This window comes from Rhinolophus sinicus, linkage group LG03, assembly GCF_036562045.2.
Source record: "Rhinolophus sinicus isolate RSC01 linkage group LG03, ASM3656204v1, whole genome shotgun sequence".
Taxonomy (NCBI): Eukaryota; Metazoa; Chordata; class Mammalia; order Chiroptera; family Rhinolophidae; genus Rhinolophus; species Rhinolophus sinicus.
Window position 1 is genome coordinate 104,579,571 of NC_133753.1, and position 25,992 is coordinate 104,605,562.

The window sequence follows — 25,992 nt, forward strand, 5'->3', positions numbered from 1 at the left end:
TGTATGAAGGTTCCTTTTTCTCCACAACTTTTCCAACACTTGTTATTACTTGTGTTGTTGATAATAGACATTCTAACACGTGATAGGTGGTATGTCATTATGGTTTTGATTTTCATTTCCCTAATTGCTAGTGAAGTTGAGCATTTTTTCATATATCTGTTGGCCATTTGTATGTCTTCTTGGGAGAAGTGTCTGTTCAGGTCCTCTGCCCATTTTTTAATTGGATAGTTTATTTTTTGTTGTTGTTGAGTTGTATGAGTTCTTTATGTATTTTGGATATTAATCCCTTATCAGAGGTGTTGTTTGCAAATATCTTCTCTCATTCAGTTGGTTACCTCTTTCTCTCTCTCTCTCTCTCTCTCTCTCTCTCTCTTATTCTTCTACTTGTATCAGTCTCTTTTTATTTTTATTTTTTGGTAATCTTTTCCAGAGTTAACTACTTCCATTTGCAGGTGATGAAATGTCTAAGGAATCCACTTGTTGGCTGTGAGCACGGTCTTTCCCTTTACTTCAACTCTAAATTGAGACTTTTGATCCTGTTTTTTTATATTCCAGTCCCAGAAGTAGTTTTCACTGTAGAAGTTACCTGAAGTCAGTCTTACGCTTTGTAGTAGTGGACTACAACCAGGCTCTAGCTTCTCCAGGAAGTCTACACAGGATGGACTTAAATATGTATTAAACTAAGAGGCATTCTCTCAAATGAGTTTAAATGAATTTATTTTTAGACAATCTACATGACCTGATTTTCTTAAAAATAATGCCTCTGCTCCAAATAATTCCAGGTCAACATAAATGAAGATTTCAAGGTAACAACAGTCTCATTTGTCCTAGACCAGGTGTGTGGAAGAAAAGTAGCAATGAGTTAGGATGAAGACAGGTGATGGATCCCAATGGCCAACTCTGTTAACACTTTTCCAGTTTGAAACCATCCTTAAAGAAAATTATTCATAGGGTCACACCATCCTCACAGTCGTCCAACAGAGCAACCGTGCCATCTGGATTCATGTTTTCACCGATAAAGAACTGGCAGTTTTTGAAATTAGCAGGGATGTACTTGATTTGTTCTGCGCCCTGTCATAAAAGGTGTTACTCTTTCTGGTCTCTGTTCTTCAGGTTTCCCTTTGATTTCATGTAATCTTTGATGCACTTCTTGCAGGCTTCTTTTGTGAAGCTGGCTTCCTGCAAATGATGGTTCATGAAAATACCAACACCAGTGATTACTGTGTTTTTGGTACCTTTACCCTTGGGGCCTTCAGCGTAGGTATTTCCAACAATGAGGGAGTCATCAATGTTACCCTCTGTTCTACAGACCATTTTCCACTCCCCCTCCAGACACAGCTCGTCAGAGAACATCTCATCATGGCTGATGCAGTCCTGGCAGATGATCACAATGGTGGCTGGAAGGAGACAATAGTGGCGTTGGCTTAGCAGGAGCTGGGAGTGAGCAGACGCAGTCAGAGCAGTGCTAGGTCCTCAGGCGGAGGGAGGAGTGGGCAGAAGAAAGGGTTGCCTCTTTCAGTTGTCGATGGTTTCTTTTGCTGTACAGACGCTTTTTAGTTTGATATAGCCCTATTTACTTATTTTTGCTTTACTTCCCTTGTTTTAATTTACAACAAATTTATAACAAAGTCAGAAAATAAAAATCAAATTCTATATCTGCCCTTTTAGGTTAAGCTAATGGTTGTTTTTTTTATTTGGTTGTTTTTGTTTTTGTTTTGTTTTGTTTTTTCAGTACTTTCCTGTTAGGATAAAGGAAGATGTATTTAGATGAAGTCCAAATGAAATTATATCTGAATATGTGATACAGAAGACAAATGTAGAGATGAACTTGTACCATCCATTTCAGTGGAGTTCTGGGGGCACTTCTTACTGATTCTGATTGAAGCTGGAAGGAGGAAGTAGAAATCCCCTCACATTTAAAGATACGGGCTGAGGGAGAGGTAGGAGACATGGTGCAGGTCTCAGACAAGGGGGAAAAAGAAACTAAAGATGGAGGTGTAGCAAAACGATGAATGGAAAAAAGCTTTACAGAAATTTAAATAGAATATGAGCAACTAAAAGAGCTTTATACACAATTTCAGTACAGTTTAGGGTTTAGTAACTTTGCACCATTGCTTACAACTTCCCCTCCAGTGCAGAGAGCTACCCAATCACCTTCCAGTGATGTTCAACCTATGCTTCCTGGTCCAATTTGATAGCATCCCCTCTAAGACGCTTTACCAGCTTGACTGCAAGTAACATCTGGACTGCCTCTGTATGCTTATGCCTGTGCTCCTGTCTGTATCCTGCCCAAACTCAAGGAGCCTTTACTTTAAACCGTCTCTTGACAATATATTCTAATCCTTAACCCTGTACAAGTACTCATGTGCTCCAACAGCCCTGCAACTGGTTTTGAAGAAAGAGATACGGAGTATCCACTGTGGGGAATGAGAGAGGTAGCTGAACAGACATTGAGAAAGTTGTGGGGTGATATTCACAACTCAGCTGAGGTTAAAAGCAATGCATTTTAGACATTGACAGGTGTGGTTGTGTGTAACAGAGGTCTGCACTTGACTGTAGCAGGCTGTAGTATCCTACCTACCTGGCGAATTCTGGCTCTCTCACTTCCTAGCTCAATGGACATTTGAGCAAATCATCTCATCTCCCTATTCTCTCTAAAATGGGGTTTTTAATAAATGTGCTGAAGTCTTTTCATGCTGAAATACAAATTCTCCTTTGACCTTGAGTTTCTCTCCAGTCCAATCTCACTCCTTCTTTCTCTAGAGTCCAGTTTTTGAAATAGCACTTTATACTTTCTGCTTTCATTTCTTTCTCTTATTTACTCGAAACCCCTACAAGCTAAGGTCACTAGTAGTCAGCTCAGATGCCACCTTTTCAGCAAGACCTTTCCTAATCCCTCAATTTATAATCCCAACCTGCTCCAATTCAAAACAGCACTCTGCTTCACTCCTGGGCGCTCTCACCCCCTCTCCTGATTCGTTTGTCTCCATAGCACTCATCAGCTTCTAACACACCATGCAATTCACTTTTCTATTCCGTCATTTGCATCCTCTGATGAGAAGATAAACTCCATGAGGGGTGGGACTTTTGTCTATTTGGCCAGTGCCAACATCTTCGATGTTAATAAATATTTGCCCAATCAATAAATGAGTATGTGCTATTCAGTTCTTCACTTATTGAACCCAAGACACTAGAATCTGGTTTTGATTCCTTTATTTTCTTACTGTGTTTCCCTGAAAATAAGACTGGGTCTTATATTAAGTTTTGCTCCAAAAGACGCATTAGGGCTTATGTTCCGGGGATGTCCTCCTGAAAAATCATGCTAGGGCTTCTTTTCCAGTTAGGTCTTATTTTTGGGGAAACACGGTATCACTCTCTCACCCCTTAGCTTCTATGACAGCCTGTCTCAGCTTGTCATCAGCACTTCGATGACCACTTGCTCACAATCCAGGTTGTCCTTTCCTTCACCCATGTGCTAGGGATCAAGATACTCCCAGGGTTCCATATCTGATCTTTTTCTCTTCTCTTTCTTTTGCTAACCCAGAGATATGTGAGGGACTGACTGTTCTGGGAGCTTTATATGCATTAACTCATATACTCCTCAACCTGAGAATTATGTATTTACCATCAATATCTCATTTTATAGATGAGAAAACTGAAGCACAGAGAGGTTAATATCTTGCCCAAGGCCATGACTCAAGTACGTGATAGAACAAAGATCATTCTTAGGCACTGTGTGTTCAGAGACCTTGCCGCTCTTAAGCATTTGGTAATGCTCACCCTGCAGATATGCTCTGAATGCTTCCACTGCTATATCTCCCAGTTTGAACTGACTCCCCTGATCTCCAGACCATATGATGATCTCACCACATCCAGAGATACCTGGAACTCAATATAGTAAATGCTGAAGTCGTCATCTTTCCCCCAAACCAGATCCTATGTTCCCATCTTTATCAATAGCAACTCCATCCATGCATCCATGCAGCAGTCAAAACGGTAGATTTAATGTTGATTGTAATATGACCCCTTCTCACTGACGAGCACCTCCATTCTTCAAACCCTCTAACTGTTCACTAATTTCAATCCTATCCCCCCTGAAGTCATTCTATACACAGACGTGAAAGTGAAATTTTAAAAAATTCCCATGTGATCACCCTCTTCCAGTGACCCTCCTTTATCAAACTCCTTAGTCCAGCACTCAGGGCCTTTTGTGATCTGGATCCTGTTTCCCACCACCTCTCTGCCTGTCTTTCAACCCCAAAGGGCTGCCTCTCCCACAATTGGGAGCAGGACAAACTCGCTCCTTTTATTTGGACATACTTGAGATTGAATTTTCTTGTTCACCTCTGGATCTCTAGAAACCAGCCTGACACACAGCAGATGTTTATTCAATAAGTGAATGGTGACCTCTTCAGCAACTGCTCTACTTCCCATTCCCCCCACTCCTGTGAATTACCTACATGGGTGATCCCCGTTTACCTTTCACCACTTAGTTACCCTCTCCAGGAAGCTTCTCTAACTCTCTCTCTCCCAGCCTGGGCTAGATACCCCATTTTGTTCTCCCATAGCCCTCAGCATAATTTTACTGCAGAGCTTACCATGGGAGTGGTAATTGCTAGCTTGCTTTTCTGCCATCCACTCACACCCCGAATCCCCAGATCAGTGATATGAATTTTGCTCTGTGTAGGACTGGTGAGCCTTACAACTGACAATGAGAACCTTACAAGAGGAACTTGCAACTGACACAATGAAGAGTTTCCTATATTATGAAACATGTTCATAAGAAGTTGTATTTTTGAACAGGGCTATTTTCACAAGGACTCTTGGGGGAAACGTCTTTCATCCGTCAGGAACAGCTTTGACCTTGCAACTTGTTAATGAACCCTGTGACTGCTGAAGCCGATCAGGTTCTCCTTCCCATGGGCTGCCGAGAACACTGAGAGCCATTGTAGCACATGTGCACAGTCTATTGTCACCGGGCTTTCTTCTAAAAGACCCTAACGTTTCTCAATACTTAGCCCATGTCACAAGCTACACTTGTTCACAGGAATTGAATAGGATTCCAGACTGCACCATGAGGACGGCCAAGCTCCAAGACCAAGGTGCCGAGCACAAAAACCAAGACGGAGATGTGGCACCGGACGCAAAATGTGCCGTGTGCAAAATGGGCTGTGCACAAAAGGGCCAGGTGCAACAGAAGAATAATTGTGCATGCCTCGAAGAATTTAATCACTCCACACCATAGCGTGTAAATATAGAAAGCTCCTTTCCAGTTGGGGAGAAGGTGTGTTTAGAGCATGAGCTCATGCTTCTCAATTCTTTGATCAAAGAATAAAGTTTCTGCTTTGCTTTACCAAACTCAGTCTCATTCTACTGGCGGAAAAGGCACAGGGCAGAAGGATCTTGGTTTAGGTCCCCAACCTGGAAAGGTAGGTAACAGTGTAGTTTGACCTCACTGTTATAACAGCTATCTTAGCTGAAGTTTATTGAATCCTTTCTTTAACATTATAATAATAATGACAAACATTTGTCGAGTATTTACAATGCATCAGACTTCATGTTAAGTAATTTAGGCTTGTGTAATATTTAAAATAACCCACTCAGTTAAGTGTTTTAGTAGTGAGAAATTGCAGGTTACAAACTCAGCTGCACACCAGACACATTCCTTGTTACTATGTCTTCTCTGCTTCCCCAGGACTGTGTCTCCATTGTGAGGGGCTTAGTTGGTACCAAAGCTTAGCAGACAGCCTGGGATGGGGGTGGGGCCTCTGCTCCTGTGTGATTTCATCTGTCCCCAGTGGTATCCCATTAAGGAGTCTTCATTTCTGTGTTATCTTCAGTCACCGACCCACACACAAGCCTGTGTCAAGCCAGTGTGCATAAGCTCCCGTTCTCCCAAGTCTACCTTTGATCTTGGCATCTCCTCAGGGTTTACCAAGGGTGGGTCAGGTCCCTTTGTTTCCAGTCTCCCTGATCTGTACATGTTTTTTCATTGCCTGCCACGAAAAGCTCAACTAGAGAGAGGGCAGGCATGGGGATCGATCTCAAGGACTCTAATCTCTGTCTCCTCTTCCCTTCTGTCCTTCTCTGCCCTCTTCCTAGCAGGATATTTCAGGCTTTATTTGGAGGAGAGGGAGAGTCTGACCATGAATACTCATCATTTGATGCATCTGGTCCTCCCAGCCTGGGCTTTTGAGATTCAAAAGCCAATAATTGACTGTTGATATTTGCTGTGACATCCCTTCTCAGAGGAAATAAGAAGGATATTCTAGCTGACTCTGTGGGGGTGGGGTGGGGGGTTCTCCAAGACCATCTCCAGGCTCAGTGATTTGCTAAGAATACTGATAGTACTCAGCGTATAGTCATACTTATGGCTACGATTTATTATAATGAAAGGATACATACAACACAAAAAGGTGAATGGGACAAAGCCCAAGGAAATCAGGAGCCAACTTCCAATGGTTCTGTCCCACTAGAGTCACACAGGATGTGCTTAACCCCTGTAACAACATGTTGGGACAACACGTGAAGTGTTATCTACCAGAGTAGCTCTTTAGGGACTCAATGCTCAAAGTGTTTTGGGGATTGGTCATATAGGCATTTTCTGCCTCAAACATTCCACAATCCCAGACTCCCAGACAGAGAGCAGACATTCAGCATAAACCACATTGTTTGTACAATCAGTGCAGGAACAGTGAACCACTCTTCAGTTAGAGTGGTGGGAACCTCCCCAAATCCAAGTCACCAGATGACAGCCGAGGATGAGCCTTAAGCAGAGCACAGCAGTTAGGCCTTCCATATTAACTCTTTCCTGGGCACTAAGTGGGGAAGGAGCAGGAGTCCAGGAAAATGTAAGTTCGATGGTGGTGGTGGGAGGTGGGTAGGGCAGGAGGAAGGCCAGGGGACACCCTTCACTTAGTACTTCAAAATATTATGCTGCCACAGACTTGTTGCTCCCAGTTTATATGTGTAGAAGCAAACAGAAACAATGGAATACTACTTGGCCATAAGAAAAGATGAAATAGTGCCATTTGCAACAAAATGGATGGATCTTGAGATTATCACGCTAAGTGAAATAAGTCAGACAGAAAAAGTCAAGAACCATATGACTTCACTCATATGTGGGATATAAAACTGAAGGCAACAAAGGAACACGACAAAGAAACAAAAACACATCGACACAGACAACAGTTTAGTGGTTACCAGAGTGTGGGGAGGGGTGGGGAAGATGGTGGAAGAGGGAAAAGGGAGTCAAATATATGGTGATGTGTTATAGAAATGTGTACTTGAAAACTATATAATTTTACTAACCAATGTCACCTCACTAAAAAAGAAAAAAGAGAAAAAGGCAGTAAAGCTTAGATTTAAATATTGGCCTGTCTGATTCCAAAGTCCATATTCCTATTTCTCACCGTTCCTTCCTCCGTTTCATGTCCCTCACCTGACTTTACCCTTATGTTCCATCCTGCATTAACTTTATTGTCTTGCAATGTAATCATTCTTTTAAATTATCTTCCATTTTGCTTGTAGAAAATGCACTAAATTACTTGACTATTCCCTTTCGTCTTTCCCCCCACCCAAGCACCTCGCATGAGCTCCTTGAAGGTAGAAGTCGTCATCCTGCTCATCCTCATAACCTAAATAAATGAATGCTAGCATTTGTGAAATGAGAGCATTCAAGATCAGAAACACAGTGCACCTGAAAACACTGACATGGAGAAACTTACGTGGGTGTCTTCAAGGCCTAGTGACATCTGATAATGCCAACTTCTCCATCCGACCTGCTTCCAGTTTAGTCTCTTCAACCCCAGTCCATCTTCCCACATGCGTGGAGCCCAGCAAGATTGACAGCAGGTCACCCATTTACTTGAGAGACCCATTTTCCTTAAATGAGAGAACCCTTCCAAACTTAACAGCATTGGCAGCTGGCTGCCAGGATAGGGCTAAAGAGAAAGGAACCAGATAATGAAGCAAGAGTTACTAAAAGGCTCCTACAAATAGTGAGCTGCCAGTGACTGTTCCCCTGGCTTGACCTGGCAGGCTCTGCCCTCTGGCATCCTCTGTTCACACAGTGCACTTCCAAGGGGCCATCACCAGTCTATATATCAGAACCTGTGTCACACATTTGCATACACATAACATGCAGGGGCCCTGATTTCTCAACAAAGTGAAACCAGGAGCAAAAGTTTACCTTCACAAATGGTAGGCAGTCACACACAACGACATGTTTCCTGAGGAATATGTAATCAGTAGATTTAAAGGAAACATCAGTAATGTATGTAGCATGCACCCAGGAGAGGGAGCAAATTGTTGGCTGGAGAATTTTGTTTTTAATTAAACAGGTAATGTATGCTGCATTTAGTCCTATAAATGAAAATGTATTCACCACAGAGGCATGGATCTTATTAGGCCCTTCTGTACATAAACTGTATGGGTGATTACCACTGATTACTGTACTATTAGAGACCTGTGCGTGGAGTGGCTTGACTGTAGCGTGCCTGGCTCTTGAAAGGGCTCCCATGTGCTTTGCCTGAATTGTGGGGAATCAGCAGGGCTTCAGATTGCCTGGCAAATTCAATTGTGGCAAACCCTTTGAGGAGAAGGGGGATGCAAATGTACACTGTGGAATGGAGGCTTTCTTTATGCAAGCCAGAGAAAGGGAAAAGAGATCTGTGTGGAAGAAAGTGGTGCCAAGTAGTCCTCACAAGCCTCCTGTCTTCAGCACAGAACCTGGGTGCAGACCCACCCTGGCAGGTACCTGCCCATATCACTGAATGATGCCATCTCAGTGGACTCAGACTGTGATGACTTTTATTTTGTATTATTCATACAAATCACACCTGCAGCGTAAGACGTTCACGCTAGACATTTTGGTCTCACTTTGGAAATCAGGAATGGAGGTGGACCAGTGGGCTTTCCCCACCATGCCTCTCCTTTCTGACCTATGGAGGAGCCCTGCAAGCTGCCTCTGACCGCAGTGCATTCTCCCAACTCACTCACTCTTTGCTCTTCCTCCATCATGGATTCTGACTCTCCAGCTCTTACATGTCCTTCCATCAAAAACAACCATGTTACACAAGAGGCCACATATTTATGTGAAATACCCAGAAGAGGCAAATCCATAGTGTCTTAGTCAGCTCAGGCTGCTATAAAGAATATCATAGAGTGGGCAGCTTAAACAACACACACTCATGTCTCACAGTTCTGGAGGCTGGGGAATCCAAGATCAAGGTGCCAGCAAATTCAGCGTCTGGTGAGAACCCACATCCTGGCTTGTAGATAGCTGACTTCTCACCTCACCTTCATGATCTCATCTAAGCTTAATTACATCCCAAAGGGTCTCACCTCCTAATTCTATTCCATTGGAGGTTAGGATTTCAACATATGAATTTTTTTGGGGGGACGGGGTACAAAAAAGCAGTTTACAACACATAGAGACAGAAAACAAATTAGTTGTTTCTAAGAGGTGGGGGAAGGGAGAAATGGAGAGTGACTCCTTAATGGGTAAAGGGTTTCCTTCTGGTAGTGAACATGTTTTGGAACTAGTTAGAGACAATCCTTGTACAACATTGTGAGTGTGCTTAATGCCATTGAATTGTATACTTTCAAATGGTTACAAGAGTACAGTTTGTTCTGTGTATTTTACCACCATCATCACCACTACGACAAAAACACTTGTCCTAATATGGGATTAGTTTACATGACAAAAAACAGGTAGGATTTGGCTGTAAATGGTTAATACTACCATGCTTTTAATCAAGTTTGTCAAAGTCTAAAGGCAAAGGAACAACTACTGGGAATTTTACAGACTGAAAACAGGCCTTACATTAGATAGTCCTGAGTATCTCCTGTCTTTGCCCTTCAATTACACCACTGTCATTCTACCAGCGTGGAAGTTCCACTATTTGGTTTAACATAAATAGTGTGAGAAGGTTCTCTCTCTTTCTCTCTCTCTCTTAGGTTTCTGAATTGGTAAGAAAGGCATTTTTATTGAAAATCGCTGCTGGTTAATTCAGCAAACACAGACTCTTAGCAGGCCCTATTCTTTTCTTCTGAATTACCACATCCAGGGTCTGTTTCCAGCCAGCCGACAACACCTGCTCTTTCTCCCTTTGATTGAAATGTATCCCTTCTACCCAACCACCTACTCCATTCTCTCTCTTCCCGGTGTCATTCCTACCCAAACAACCCCATCCCTACCTTCACCTCCCTTCCGATTTGAGCATAATTCTCAAATCGTTAAAAACATAACTTTTGTACAAAAGATAATGAATACATGTCAGAGTTTACTTAACTCTTTACTGAGAAAACCAGCAGAATGACAGGACTGATTTTACGGAATATGAGAAACTTGGATTTATAACAATCCATGGGGAAAATAAGGCTAAAGGAAGACTGTCAAGTTAGGTACCAATCTAGTCGATGTACTACTGGACAATTAAACTGGTGAAGTTATCTTATTTACCAAGCAGAAAAAGAAAAACCATCACACCTTACCAATTTCTACAAATTTGCCTCTAACTTTACAGGATGGTACAGTCTGGGTCTGGGTCTGGGCTTTCCCAAGGAGAGGAAACATTCCTCCTGTGAACAGTGGCTTCCGCCTGTTCAGGATCTTCACTTCTTGACGGCACGCCCAGTGGGTTTTGGACTTAGCCAAGTCAATTCTTTGAAATACATACATACATACATACATACATACATATCTTTCCTACTTGTTATTTTTCTCTGGTTGAATCCTAACTAATACATTCTTTTTTCTGATGTAAATCCATTGTTCTGCTGAGAGCTAACTCCTGTCTTCACAAAGTAGAACTAAGTATCTTCCAAGAAATAGGTACTCTTTACATGTCTGATGGCTCACACGCCCTCCAGAAAATATGCTCTGTTACCCAATTTCAGCAGATGGTTCACCTGGTCCTTAATACACAAAGGATGACTGAATAAGAAATGGACTTACATTGTCTAGAGGAAAGAACAATGACTCTTACGTTCTCCAACAAGAGGAGCAATTGACAAACTTTAGTCAGGTTCCCTGAAGCCCTCTTCTTGACCAGGCGTAACCCTTGGCCTGTTGAGCCCAGTTTTAGTAAAGAGTTCTGCTCAGCCAGTTTTTTGGGCATCTCCCACCCTTGATATCCAATCAGGTTCCTCTTCCTCCACCCTTGATCTCTAATCAAGTTCTCCTCCCCACCGCCCCCAGCCCTTGATACCTAAGCAAATTCCTCTCAGTAATTTTCTGTCTGCTCCCTCACCCATTCCGTTGTCTATACATCCCCATTGTCCCTGTTGTATTTGCAGTCGAATTCAATCTTTCTCCTCATTGAAATAATTTTAAATAAAGTCTTCCTTGTCACTTTAAACTATTGTCAGAATCTTTTTTCTTTAACAGTACTCAAAATACCTTCCCTTGCCTGTCTTCATTAAGTTCCCTATATGTGCCCATCAGAGCAAGAGGTGTGACTTGCTCTGGTATCATTACCCTGCTGGAAGAAGAGGGTACATTCCTTAATCATGACAATACCAATATGTGTTGAATGTTCACTTTTGTCAAGATCTGCCCTAAGTACTTTACAAGGATTATCTCCTTGCCCAATCCTTCTGCCCAGGTTTTTAGTGGTCCCTGCCTACAATTTATACCATGAGCTCAATATCCTCATTTGGTTGTCTATTGATACTGATATTCAGGAAATTCACCACAATTTCTTGCTGCCATTGTCAGCAAAGTGAATATCCATGTCCGTGATGCTGTAGTACTTGGACTTCCTCAACTTGAAGTGGGTCCAGTTTGTCTTTGGTCCCTTCAGCCATACCAGCAGTCTTCCCAGAATCTCAAGCCTTCAGGATCTCATTACTGTTAAAATCTGACTAAAGGATCTGTTACATATCTGCATTTATGTAAGTGTTAATCTCAACTCCAGAAGTTTGCATTTGAAACCACCTCTCTTGTTGAGGGTGTTAAGGCTTGGTTTCCTTCTTTAGGATTTCCAAATACCAGATGAGACATTTAGGGGAGTTATTGATTAAGAGTTAGGAGAGGAAGGGTTGGCCAGGGCATTTGAAAACCCACTCCATACTGAAAGCCTGATCTCCCAAGGCTGATGTCCCTGAAGAACATAGAAGTCATAACTGGACAAGCTGAGAGGTGAACACATTTGGAAATAGGGAGAGTCACTGTGTACTGTGCAGAAGTGGTTAGGTATGAACGAGAATGGATTTATGTTTAAACGTTTACCCCTAGAACTCTCCTGATGTCATGCCCTTGATCCATGACATTAGCCTGAGCCCAGCTGACTTGAAAAAATAAATGGAGTCAGAGAAGCAAGAGGCTTTCAGAAGGTCTCTGGGAAAATGGCCATGGGGACACCCAGGGTCCCGACAGTGATGACTGCAGCCAAGGGCTAAGAGGAGACCTCAAGCTCCACACACCACCACTTGGTAGAGAGACTATCTGTACAGCAAGCAGAAGGTCAAACCGGAAATACAATTTAAACCCACATGGATAAGTGCTATCAACAGCAGTGCCTCTTGCTCAGCAGACAGAGCTCCAGGCCCTGCATTTTTAAAGAGCTCAGTAAAGAGTCCACGATGATGATCGAGCACTGGCCAGCGGGTCCGCCCAGAGAGCTTTGCTTCTGGGGGTTAGAGTGGCTCCCAGCAGTACAACGATAGCCGTGCAGCCTGTTTTCTAACAAAGGCTTCTGAGGAGGAGAGTGAGCCAGGTGGTCCTGTCCAACTCACTTAGCCCAGGTGGAATAGGCGCCGGTAATGTCACATTTCCATAATTAACCATTCACGGCTGCCTTCCATAAACTAAAGCTGCACTTTCCCAAGACTATCCAAGGTGACACAGACTCCTCTTCTACAGGCATTAATTAGGACCATCTCGTTCCCTGTGGCAGGGGTGGAGCACATCTTTCCAACTGTAGTGTGTATTTATTTAGAGCTATTACCACATAATATTTACAAGATACTTAACATACATTAATTACCCTGTAATGAACTCTATGGCTATAATATCAATGTTCTGTCAGGACTGTAAAATGCCCCCCCCCACACACACACACACTTTTTTATCACCTTGGGGGGAAAAAAGAAAAATTAAAATTAATTGCATGCCCATTAAATGCTTATTTTTAATAGAAAACTTGCAAATGATGTGGAAATGCTAAACAGGGTACACAGTAAATCAAAAGCAGATAACACACACTTCTAGACACACTCTACTGTTTTTATGAGCATGTTTTACAATCCATTCATTATGCTGTCTGTCCTTTTGAAAGCCGGTTATTATATCGCTCATACAAAGAAACATGTGAATGGCTGTGCAACAAGCCATGAAAATCAGGACAAAACTGAACATTTCTGCTGCTATTTGAATCCGCCTCCCTCAAATCTCTGCCTGGAGAATTCTTACAGGAGGCCCATCCCTGTAACACCCACACAAAGCTTTATATAAGAGAGAGAAAGGGGAAGATTTGCCATTTAGTAGCTCATGATTCAAGATGGTGGTTATCCAAAGAATGGTCAGCAGTCATCCTATTTCTTCAGGAGACAACATTTTCTCTGGAGGCAAATAAATGAGTTAAGGAGATCAGGGTTGTACCGCATAATCTGCCTCCCTGAATCCCAGGTGACCTCTGACATATTCTTTCCCAAATGTAGGCCACCTTTACATTACCCAGGGCAAACCACCATCCACGCTGTCTTTCAATCATGCGACCATCCTAACTCACAAAACAGACTGTAACTGATTTAGTTTTCAGCAAAATCTTCCTAACTTGAGCCAAAACCTTGTCTCATGATAACTTTCATTCATTTGTTCTAACATTGACCTCTGTGTTCAAGATAGTCATAAAAGACTTCCCTCTCTCTTTTACTTGACCACTTTTTAAGCATTTGGTAACAGGCATCCAATGTCTGAAAGACTTCAACTTATTGGTATGTGAAGAACGTCTTTACCTTGTCAGAGGTCATGAACCAAGCAGGCAGGTTTATTTAGAAGTTCACCTATGAATAAATACAGAAATGCTATGTTCCAGACTAGGGTTGTCGTGCGGGGCAACCTGAGGGGTCTCTAGTCCCGCTCCCCACATAAGAACTCAGGACATGGGAGGCCAAAAAGGAACACCCACAGAGCCATAGGTAGGGGAGTCATACCACTATATTCTCGCTGGCAGCTGGGTTGGAGACACAGGAAGCAGGAGCCACACTGTTCACAACCCTCACTGCGCCGCTTGCAGGCTCAGCCACCATCTTCTTGCTAGCCCCAATTTTTTGCTAGCAAAGCCACAGCAGTTATATTAGTGGCCAATGGCTCACTGGTTACAGCTGACAGCCAACTAGCCACAGCTGATGGCCATCCAATCACAGTTGATGGCTATTTACTACCCGAGCCAGCACCTTTCCACGTGAGGCCGAGCGCCTGGAAACTGCACTTCTGGCTCTGTCCCCACAAGGGTCTTCCATGGTTTTCCATACCGGCCCTGGTTTGCTAAGAGTCCTCCTACCCACCCGTAAGATGGAATTGTCTGTCCCCCTTCCAGGCCAAAAGGAACTTCAGGTTCTCAATTTCACTTTCAGTGGTAATCACCTGCCTGGAGTCTATCCCAGTGCATTTGTGCGTTTCCTAATTACAGCTTCCAGTTTTATGATAAATTCAGGGAGATTCTTTCATAGAGCTTGCACCTCATGACAAGCACGCAATAAAAGTATTAAATGAACATCTTATTCCAAGAGGAGGATTATAGACAAGAGGACTAGTTGACACGAATACATGCTGGAAATGATCCAGACAAGAGGAAAATTGAATACATTTACTAGATAATGCCCAAGCATTGCTTATTTTATGCTACTGTAAAATGTGAAAATTATATATTGAATTGTCTCTTACACAAAAAAATACCGTGGCATAATATTGACATCCCTTTGGGTTGTATTTCTCGAAGCATGAAATTGAGAGTGTTCATTTAACAAATATATATTGACATCAACTCTGTGCCAGATACTGTGCTAGATGCTGGGGATGGGACAGCTGTTAACACTGCCCCAGAGGTATTCCTAAAGGATAGCCAAGCTCCTTCTGATTTGCCAAGAAACCACAGAGGAGAGAATAACCAACTCAACCTGGCTTCATTGAGGAAACCTTCACAGAAGCAATGATAAGCTAGCACAGTATGAAGCGGCAAAAATGATTTATGGGGTAGAAAAGGGTAGAGGAGACATTCTATGCAGAAAAAGCAACTAGTCAAGGCCAGTAGAGTGAAAGAACATGGCAAATTCCGCAGCAATGTTCGTTCATGGAGATTGAAATTTAGGGGCATGTGAACGAGAAGAGAAATATAAGGCTAACAAAGTAGTTTGGGTTTATGACATACAAGGCCTTGGACGCCTTGCTAAGGAGCTTGGGGTTTATTATGCAGGAGGTATGAAACAATTTAAGTAGAAGTTGTGTGGCAGTTATAGAAGACAGAGTGGTGGGTGACTCTGGAAGCTGAGAGGTTATGTCAGTAGGATAAGAAGGCACTGAGAAGGGCCTGCGTGCCAAATACGGCTGTGGAAATGGAGAAGAAAAGACAGAGGCAAGAGATCATCAGGCTGTAGAGTTAGCAGGGTTTGGAGAATTGGTTGGTGGGGCAGAATGAGGGAGAAGGCAGAATCCAGGAGGATGCATGAGGTTTTTTCTTGGGCAGTTTGGTAGATGACATGACCATTAACTAAGATACATCGTTGGTTCAACATTTTAATATTGCATACATTGAAGTTTTTGTGCCTGTAGGATATATATTTGAAGAATTTAGAAAGGGCCGTTCTTGAGAGAGAGGCTACTAGTAGGTAATAATGAAAAACATGAAAGTAAACGAGATGACCCAGAAAAACAAGATGATTTAAACCATGAAACATCTATATTTAGGGGATGGATAGAAAAGAATAAACCCCAAAGCAAGACTGAGAAGGCAGCATCTCAAGTGTAATCAATGGAGAAAGCAGAAGATTTTGGTGTTACAAGGCACTGGTGTTCAACAAGGAGGGCCCAGTGCCTGCCGCTCTCCAATTGCCACACACAGCCACCTTCCACGTGTCACCAGTGATAGCGGTTTAGATCTCTAGATTTCATTTTACTGAAATCCATCTTGACTTGAGCCAGAATTGCCCTGACACGTTTTAGGCTTGTTATTTCTCCTCTGAACTTTGGTCTTCTGCCAAAACCTTCATAAAGAAGTCTTCAGATTCTCCTACAATAAGGTAAAGTCCTACAATAAAGACTTTACCTCCAAAGGTGCACTTGGTCTTTCCATTTCCCATCAAGGTAATTGCCCAGCAGACACATTACTGTCAGCCAATGGTTCTCAAAATGTGCTCCCAGGACCAGCAGCTTCTACAAATCTAGTTGGAAATATACGAATTAAGGGGCCCCATCCCAGACCTACTGAATCAGAAACTCTTGGGGTGGAGAGCAACAGTCTGTGTTTTAATAAGCCCTTCAACTGATTGTGATACCCCTTCAAGTTTGAGAACCACAAAAAAGCTTATGGTTGCATCCTTCTAAACATTGCACGTTCCCTGAAACATATGCTGAGAATCCTGTCTTTGATAATGCATAGACAGAGTCTAAAATGAAGAGTCTAATGTTTTCTTCTTAAATTACATTATATTTCAATCATAGATGATATCTGGAGTCTAATCTGTACAATGAATATTTCCAAGTGTTTTGGTCCTTATTATGGTTAAATGTGGGGAAATTAGCAGAAGGTAGAGTGGTTGGCTGTTCAGTTATCAGTAATTGTTATAGGAACAATAACTAAATGCCAAATATGTGTAATGGGATCTTTTTCTTCATCTTTTGACATGATGATGACTGTAATAGGCTTTAATGTTTCTGTATTTTACACTAAAGCATATATTATATAGAAAATAATTTGAAATAATTGGACAAATTATATGTTTTTTATTCATTTATTAGTACACAACCCCATCCTCAAAGGACTTGAAGCAGCATAAAGAAAACATATTGAAATAGTAAACTAAAATATAATGTGCAGATAAGATGCCACTCTTAGCACAGAAGGAGGCCCTGGAAGTTTCCTGCTGTGCCAGATACTAACCTTTCAGCTGCTAGAGGTAGGGTAGCCGGTAGGTAATCCAGGAGAGGGACCAGAGTCACAGAAAGGCACTTGGCAAGGATAGCGCCTGCCAGTCACATGGGCTGATTTCTTTATTCCCTGAAAGAAACATTAAGATTGCCATAATTCGCTGACATGAAGATTGTCGTAATTCGTTAAGAATAAGATTATGCGTGCTGTGCCATTTGTATGCACCTGATCGACCTCTCAGTGCCATTCCCTTCCAGCACTGTGTCCAGAAGACCCCACGCCTAAACACAATCAGCTTGACCCCACAATCGTAAAATCCTCATCCAGTTTTGATTCTGTTATTTTTGTCAAATATGAATTATTTAATAATATCTCTCTAATATACATTTTTAAATTCTGGTTTTTCCATTCTTACATATCAGTCTCCAGTCCTTGTACCTGGTACATAATATGCAACATTAATATTTACTGAGAGAATGGAAGTACAGCCAGGTGGAAGACAAAACTGAGCGATCTGAGCCGTGGTCTGACCACTGCATTAACAGATTTTGTGTGTGTGTGTGTGTGTGTGTGTGTGTTACTTCATTTCTATAAGCCTCAGTTTCCTCACTTCTGAAATACAAATATATAAAAATATTCACTATTTCAAACCTTTACTATCATGCATTAAATAAGAAAAGAGAAGCAGAAAACTAACAACTTGCCTGGAAATTTCACAGGCCTAATCAAAATGTCTGCTACACTCTTCAGAAGTTTCTGGAAGATCCAGGTGGGGTCTCCATTTCTAGTGAACAAGAGCTGATTTATGATTCAGTCCAAGGGCCATGAGAAACTCAAGGGTCTAAATTTCTGTCTCCTTGGAATGATTCTGTTCCGGTGAACTCAGATGAAACGAGCTCAAAGCAGGCTTTCATAGAAACCCTGGTGAAGTAAAACTGCTGATTCTCCTGAGGCTCCAGCTTGTCCCTGATAAATCTGCTGACACCACCTTGGGAGGCTCTCACAAGGTTAACAGGAGTCCTATCAACAAGAAGGAAGATGTAAAAGGGTCTCCTGACCTAAATTCTGGGAACTAACCCAGGCCATTTCTCTATTAGTCTTTGAAAACAGACCTAGCCTGACGTTACACCCATGTCAACCTCACCAAAGTGACAACTGAAACTTCAGTGCTTAGAATATATGTTTATGGCTTTCAGAGTTTCAGATGATGACAAACAGTGAAGGCCTCCACAGGAGGGAGACAGGTTGTCATTAGGGGAACAATTAATAATAACCAGCATTTCTTGAGAATTTAATGCCATCCAATGGTTGTACTTTACATGTGACAGCTCATTTAAATCCACACTCAAAGTGACTAGTTTACAGGAAAGGAAACAGTCTTAGAGCTCAAAATGAACTCCACTCTGAGAGATTCTCAATTGACTTAACTCAGTCAAGAGCAGTTGATATTATCCAGAAAGGAAAGTGAAAGATATTATGGAATCTTATTTAAAATGCTAGTGAAATTTTTGTCTATTCTTCCTTTTCCGTTAGGTAAGATCACATTTTACAAATTCTTCAACAGAGGTTAGCAACATGTCAGGAGTGTTTGCCAAAGATCTATTACATTATTGAGAGGGAATAAAGAAAGAAGCCCGAGGATCCCAGATGCAGTGTGAATGAACTCTCAAGAGAGGTGGGAAACAGGAAACAGGAAGTGGAATTTCAGGAAAGAGGAAACGCAGTGGGGAAATTAACACAAGCAGGGGTGTAGTGGTAAAAATTGTAAAATCGTCAAGAAACAGGTCTAAAACGGACATATCCTTGGAAACCCTGGCTTTTGGAGAAGTCCTGAGTCTTTAGACAACCAAACCACCTCTGGGAGAGAATTGGAGGAAAATAACCTAGTGATGTGATATTAAGATCAGGACATTTTCACCTCCAAAACAGGCAAAGTGGCCCTTCGCTTCCTGAGACTGACTCAGAAGAGGGGTGCCGTCCTCTGTGGCGGGCCACCCTCATCAGCTCTATGCCTTACATGCCTGGCCCGCGAGTCAGGACAACGGCTTCCACCAGGTTGGGGAGAAGAGATGTCCTTCATGGTGGGAAGAGACAACTCTCCTTTTCTTGAAAGGTTTGAGCACACCTGGAAGGGAGGCTTCTGAGCTGCTCAGGAGGTTGCTTTTGGGCAGAGCTAGTGTAGGTAAACACGCCTCCCTGATTCTCTGAGTAATCTGAAAGGAATCTTAGCTATGACAAGGAGAGTCAGCTTTGAGAAACCTCAATGAGTGCTTTGGGAACTGCCAATACTAGTCTTGGGCCAACTCAAAAAACAGAGGACAAGGAGGAAGGGGGTGGGGGAGAGGAGGAGGAGAAGGGGGAGAACCAGAGCACGGGAGAGGAGTGGAGGGGAAGAGACCTGAGCTTTGCCAAGTTAGTACAATGAGACCATCAAAAGCTGTAACCAGAGTGTGAGCAGAAAAACATGGACAAGATATCAAAATCAGGTTTCTGATTTTGGAAAAGAGAGGGCAGAGGTACAGCCAGGTTTATGCATGAAGCTGACAATGGGAGGCACCAAATCAGAACACAGTGTGTATGCAAGGTCAATTAAGTGACCAAATCCAAAGTCAAAGTGAAACTTACATGTTGTCCGCGACCCTGTAGATGGACCCATTTTCTCCAGAAAAGCACATCATTAGGATCCAGTAAATATCTAGGCTTTTATCTCCAGTACTGATCCTAATAATTTCCTGTCTCCTACTTTCATGTTTCTGGTTATCTATCTTGCATAATGACCCACGCCAAAAATATTGTGGTACAAAATAACCATTTTATTATGCTCATGATTCTGTGGGTCAGCAAGACACAATGGGAATAGTTTGTGTGTAGGCCATGATGGTTTGTGTCTAGCGCCTCATCTGGGAAGACTCGGATGGCTGGGGGTGACATCACAGGGCTGGAATCGTCGAGAGCTCCTTCACTCACATGTCTGGTGCCTGGGCTGGATGACTCCCACTGGCCTCAGTGGGGTCTCCCATGAGCTTGGACTCCCTCACAGCTTGGTGACCTCAGGGTAGTCAGTAGTGTCTCAGAGATCCAAGAGCAAGTGCTTCCACAAACAAGAGAGAAGCTACTTGACCTAACAGTGAAGTGACACAGTGTCACTTGCATTGTGCTCTGTAGGTCAGAGCAATCACAGGCCTTCCCAGATTCACGATGAGGGAGCTGAGAGTGTGGAAGGATTTGTAGCAATGTTTTAAAATTGCCACACTCCTCTTCTTGGCCGTCTCTCTTTTGCCCTGCCTCTTCGTGCCAAGTTTTTGCCTCTTCTGTGACAGCTTGTTCTCCTGGACATATCCAGATATGCATCTCCTGCATTCTTCCTCAGACTCATTTTCATTATTGTATTTCTGAAAGCTATGGGCAAATGGTCCCTGGATATGTAGGATTTGGGGTGGCCTCATGTTTATCTGTGATAAGTTCTGTGCATGTATTATCTCATTGGATTCTTATAACAATTCCTTGATTAAGGTATAATTATTTCCCCATTTAAAATGTGAGGAAACTGAAGCTTGGAGAGATTAAGCCATTTGTCTAAAGTTCCACAGCTAAGTAAGTGGTAGAACCACAATTTCAACCCGCATTCTTAATCACCACGCTACACATACACCTTTCTCTCCAGTGCCGTTCAGAGATGACTTCCAGTTCTCTGTACTTGGGCATGCAGAGTATGCTTGCATTTTCTGCCCCCTCCTCCCCTGCATTGTGGTTGATTGGGGCCATGGAACCAGTACTGGCCAACAAATTGTAGGCAGAGGTCATACATGTCATTTTGGGGCAAACATTTAACTGCTGGTGCAAGACTGTCCCTCAGAGCCCCCAAGCACTTAGAGTGGCACTGTTAGAGATGGCGGCTGCTCAGTCAGCCTGGGTCCCCAGGTGACTATGGTGAGCAGAGCCCCCAGCCAACTCACGGTGGACATGTAATATGAGTAAGAAATTGATGTTTGCGGTTTTAAGCCACTGAGTATTGAATTGTTACAGCATAATTTGGACTTACATCATCTGACTGACCATATCATCTCTTTGATCTTCAGTTTCCCTGACTGTAAAATAGGATAATAATTACTACCTAGGGGGACTTTTGGAGCAAGTGGAAACAGCGTATGTATGTAAAATACCTTGTTCCGTGTTTAACTTAAAGTAGGGCATACTGATGTAAGACATTATCACTATCACATGTAACGAAGGCTCATGGCTCTGAGTGGAGTGTGGACTAAGTTGGCTCAGCCTCACTCATATGGACAACCCAGAGCTCACCCCATCAGGGATCCCTTCATGGCACGCTGTCTGGCACTGCCCTGTCCGACCCCTGGCTGTAGAGACATCAGAGAGAAGAAAGGCAGAGAGTGGGGGGAGGCAGACTTGTTACGGCTTATTATGACTGGGATATTTTCCAGGATCAGAAGATGGTAGTGAGTCAGACTTAAGTAAGCAGGGAAAATACAGAGAACAGAGGCAACCACTTCTCCGCGATTCTACCCTAATTTTGATCATAAGAACTTTATGGAACTGAGGTTCCCAGAATAGATTTCTTTCATAACCAAATAACAACCAGGTAGGAAAATCATGTTTCAAAAGATGAGCTTCATTTCCCCCTAGATGAGGAACTTTGAACATTTCCTCTAGTGGGAACCGAGGAAGTGCCTCTTATTCAAATGGATGCCAGTCTATGATTGTCCAATTATTCACTGCATTCTGCCTTTGATGGCCCAGATGTTCTCAATTTCTTGTAATAAATTCTTTCATCTGAAAAGTCGTTCTACTCAGAAATGCAAAATCCTCTTCAGTTCGCCAGCTTTTTTTGATTGAGCTACGATAATTGGCCTTCAATTTGCTTATTGTTTTGCAATAGAAAGCCCAAGTTTAATTTCATTTCTGTAAACCTGTAGACAAGAGCCGACCATTCCACCATTTAAGTCATTTTTCTCATTACAATCTTTTTTGGCTCTACCCACCCCCATCCCCATAATCAGGATGAAATTGTGGAAAAATATTTTTTTTTCTTTCTTATTTTTCTTCTTAAAAAAGAAATAACTTTTTCATGTTGCAAATTATTAAATTTGATTCAATAACAGTATTTATTGAATACCTTCTCTATACTTTCCTATTCTTAAAAAATAATGTATATACTTATTATCATATGTAATGATTAATCAATTAATTAATTGCCAAACTAACTTTAATTACCAATCTAACTATATCAACCAATATGTATTGATCTCCTTCCATGATCCTGTATACCATGTAAGCCTTCTGAGAGATACAGACCAGCCTGATGTAGGTTCCTGGCCCATAGGGCAGGTCATCTATTTGTGGGGCTGGGCATATTCATAATAAAAATATAACAAATTAAAAATCATAGATGAATTCACTTATTCAGAAAACATTAATTATTTAACAAACATTGATTAAATGCTCTGCCATGATTAAATACTAGAAAACAATTTTTTTCCATCTTTGCACTTCATATCTTTGTGGTGTTTAATAAAGCCCCCCTTCCATTTTTTCTAGAAGGTTTTGTATCCAACCCCATGTTCCTCATTGAGGAGATTTCACTTTACAGGGTTGAGGAAATGGAACTGTCTGATACGCCTCTGATAGGTGTTCTAGACCATGGAATAGAGAGAATGTCCCATGTGGTTACAGCATTAATCCTGCAGTCAGACACCTTGGGCTCAGATCTGTGGTTATGTGCTTGCTGTGTGACCTTAACCAAGTGACTTATCCCCGTATGACCCAGTTTCCCTCTGTAATGGTTAATTTTATGTATCGACTTGACTGGGCCACACGGTGGCCAGGTATTACATTATTCTGGGTGTGCTTATGAGAACGTTTCCAGAAATTACTGTTTGAACCTGTAAACTGAATAAAGCAGACTGCCCTCCCCAGTGTGGGTGGGCCTCATACAATCAGTCAAAGGCCTGAATAGACCAAAAGGCTAAGTAAGGAAGAATTCGCTTCTCTCTGCTTGACTGTTTTCAAGCCGGGACAGTGGTTTTCTGCCTTCAGACTGGAACTATGCAATCAACTCTCCTGGGTCTCTAGTGTGCCAGCTGTAGATCTTGGCATTTCTCAGCCTCCATAATCTCATGATATATCTTACAATATATCAGATTCTGTTTCTCTGAAGAACGCTAACTATTAGTTCTGTTCTCTGAAGAACCCCAACTAATATACGGCCTATGCGTTTAGTATAAAAAGATCTCAATGATTAAATGGCATAAAATAGAGAGTACTTAAAGCAGTGTCTAGCACATGTTGATGTCTCTGTAAATATGCACTGCTATGAATTTCAAAGCTGTGGTGTACAGCGCTTCCTGGCTATTTATATCTCAAGACCGTCCCTCCACTGCCAATGCCCTCGTCCTGGGCTGCCCTTTCCCAAGACACAATAGATGCTTTTTTGAAGCGCTTAGCTGATGCATTCATTTCCCCCTTTTGTTATCTCACTTGAAATCGCATCACTTCCAGTCTGTGGAAAATGATTCTGTTGGGTCACACACTGATTCAAACAGAGAAGCTAGAAATAATCAGAAATCACTTATACTAGTGAAATGTCAGGTGAGTCTGCACGAGCCATTCTTCCAAGAACATTTTTGGTAATTCTGTAGATAAAAGAGGACTGTGAAGGTTTTGTGAGCCTTTCTTTTTTCTTCCCCTTCTTCCAGATGAGATGAGCCCTAAACAGACCTCTGTTGAAGAATAAATTTCCAAGGCTACCAATTTGGATCTCAAAAGCCCAAATTCAAAGGAACTCTCAGTTCATGACAGGCGCTGCTCTCTAAAGGAAATGCCTGAATAGCTATCAGTTAAGGTACAGACCGCACAGATGGGAAATGGATAGCTACATTATAGATTGCTCTGTGAATTCAAGAGGTCTTTGTCTGAGGACAATAGTAATATGAACAAATATTCAGGTTTGCAGTTATGAGCCAGCCAGAGGATCAAGCAAGAAATCAAATTAAATCTACTCAGCTTTGCCAGCACCGTTTAATACAGAAAGTGTATACCACCAGACATCCTTCCTCAGGTCTCCTGGCTCAACTCTTGGAAATGGGGTTGAATTATACCTAATCTAATACTTTCAGGTATTTTTCTGGTCAAGTACAATGAGATTTTATTATTTATTATTAAATAGGGTTGATTCAAAATCATGAAATGGTTCCCCTCTGCCTTTCACCAAATGAGAATCCCCTCAAGACTCTAGGCATGCTATCAATAGGAAATGTGGTGTTATTAGTTATTTGAATGTTACTAAATTTAAGCTCTATTAGCAAGATGACCAGGAAAATAATCATCTCTCATCCATAATTGTACTGCTAATCGATTTAAACAATTTAACAGTAAGGTTTGGTTTCACCCACAGCTGCTGTTGGCTGCATTTTACTCAATGGGGAAAAAAAAAGCTATCTGTATTTATATATCTTTTTGCTTAGACTTGCTCTCTCCTCGTGTGTCCTATCTCAACACTCACCTAATCCATCATCTTTGACACCTTCCTCTCACGTCCATATCCAATCAATCACAGATCCTGATAATTCCATCACCTACATAGTTTTCATATTCACCCTTTCCTCTCCTTTCCTCTGCCATTTCTCCTATTGAAGTAGGAACCATCATGGGGCCGGAGACACAGAAGAAAGATATTCTGAGAGTTCCCAATGGAGAGGACAGAACAAGTTGTTTACTGTGGGTGGTAGTTTGGAAACTCATTTAGGCAAAGCTTTCCAGAGATAGGCACTAGCTAGGTTAAATCACTAAATGTCACAGATGTGAGACAAATGAATCCAAGCCACAGTGTTTATACGAGCAAGGTGACTGGGCCAAAAAAGAAGGTATGATCCTGGATAGTAGTTATATACAACCTTGAGTAAAAGTCAAAACCATGGTTCAGAGGTCCCCGTTTGTGTTCAACTAAGACTAAATATGCAAAGCAGCATCAGGCAAGTTTAAAGCAGACACGTAAAAGAGCTAGATGTCAAACTCAAATCTAATGGCCTCTTCCCCAAGGACACACCATTTAAAATATTTTGTATACATTATAAGTCCCTGGTAAAGATCTGAGTGGTCATTGTTCCCCAAGGGAGAAATCGACAAATGTATGAATGACCTTTCTGTTTCATTTCTAAATTGACTGAAGCAAGGCCCTGGGCCTTAGTTTAGACAATTATTGATTATGTGTAACTGGAATTGTATTTAAATTTTTCATCTCACTTTTCTTCTTAGAAATGCATTTGACTAACAATTTCAAGTGCTGATAGCTATAATCAAGATATAATAATAATAATTACAATAATGATAATAACAATATACTTGTATCACACTTTACAGTTTACAAAATGAATTCCAAGATGCTTTCACATATATTATCTCACACATAAGAGGACATTTTTCTACATTAACAGAGATTGCTCCTGAGACTAAGAACGATAAACAAAGTGAATAATCATTTACAAATTGGCACATTACGGTCTTTGTCGCAGGCTCTGTCTGTGCTCGCCCTATATCCCCTCAGATTCCATTGCCATTTCTGCCCAACCTACTCCGACTTCTAAGAGCCAGAATGTCATCTTTGTTGATTGGCTGGCCTTGGGCTATCTGAACCCACTTGGCCCATGTGTAAGGCAAGATAAAAGTGACTGGAAATTAGCATCTTCCCAGGATGACCACACCCCTTTAACAAGTGTGGGAATATAAAAATGCCAGTTCCTTTACCCCTTGGCTAGGATAATTCTGAAGTATGTATTTTGGAGCATTTCCTGACTCCTCCCTGCAGGCTTAAGGTTGGCTGTCCATAGTGATTGCTGGGGTTTGATTATTTTGTCCCCTCTGTATTTATTACCTATCCATTATC

At 41.9% G+C, this 25,992-nt stretch overlaps 1 pseudogene; it reads right to left on the reverse strand.

Annotated features, from left to right (window-relative positions):
- Positions 1-903: 903 nt before the first annotated feature.
- LOC141570390 (translationally-controlled tumor protein-like) lies at positions 904-1,314 on the reverse strand (annotated as a pseudogene).
- Positions 1,315-25,992: the final 24,678 nt, after the last annotated feature.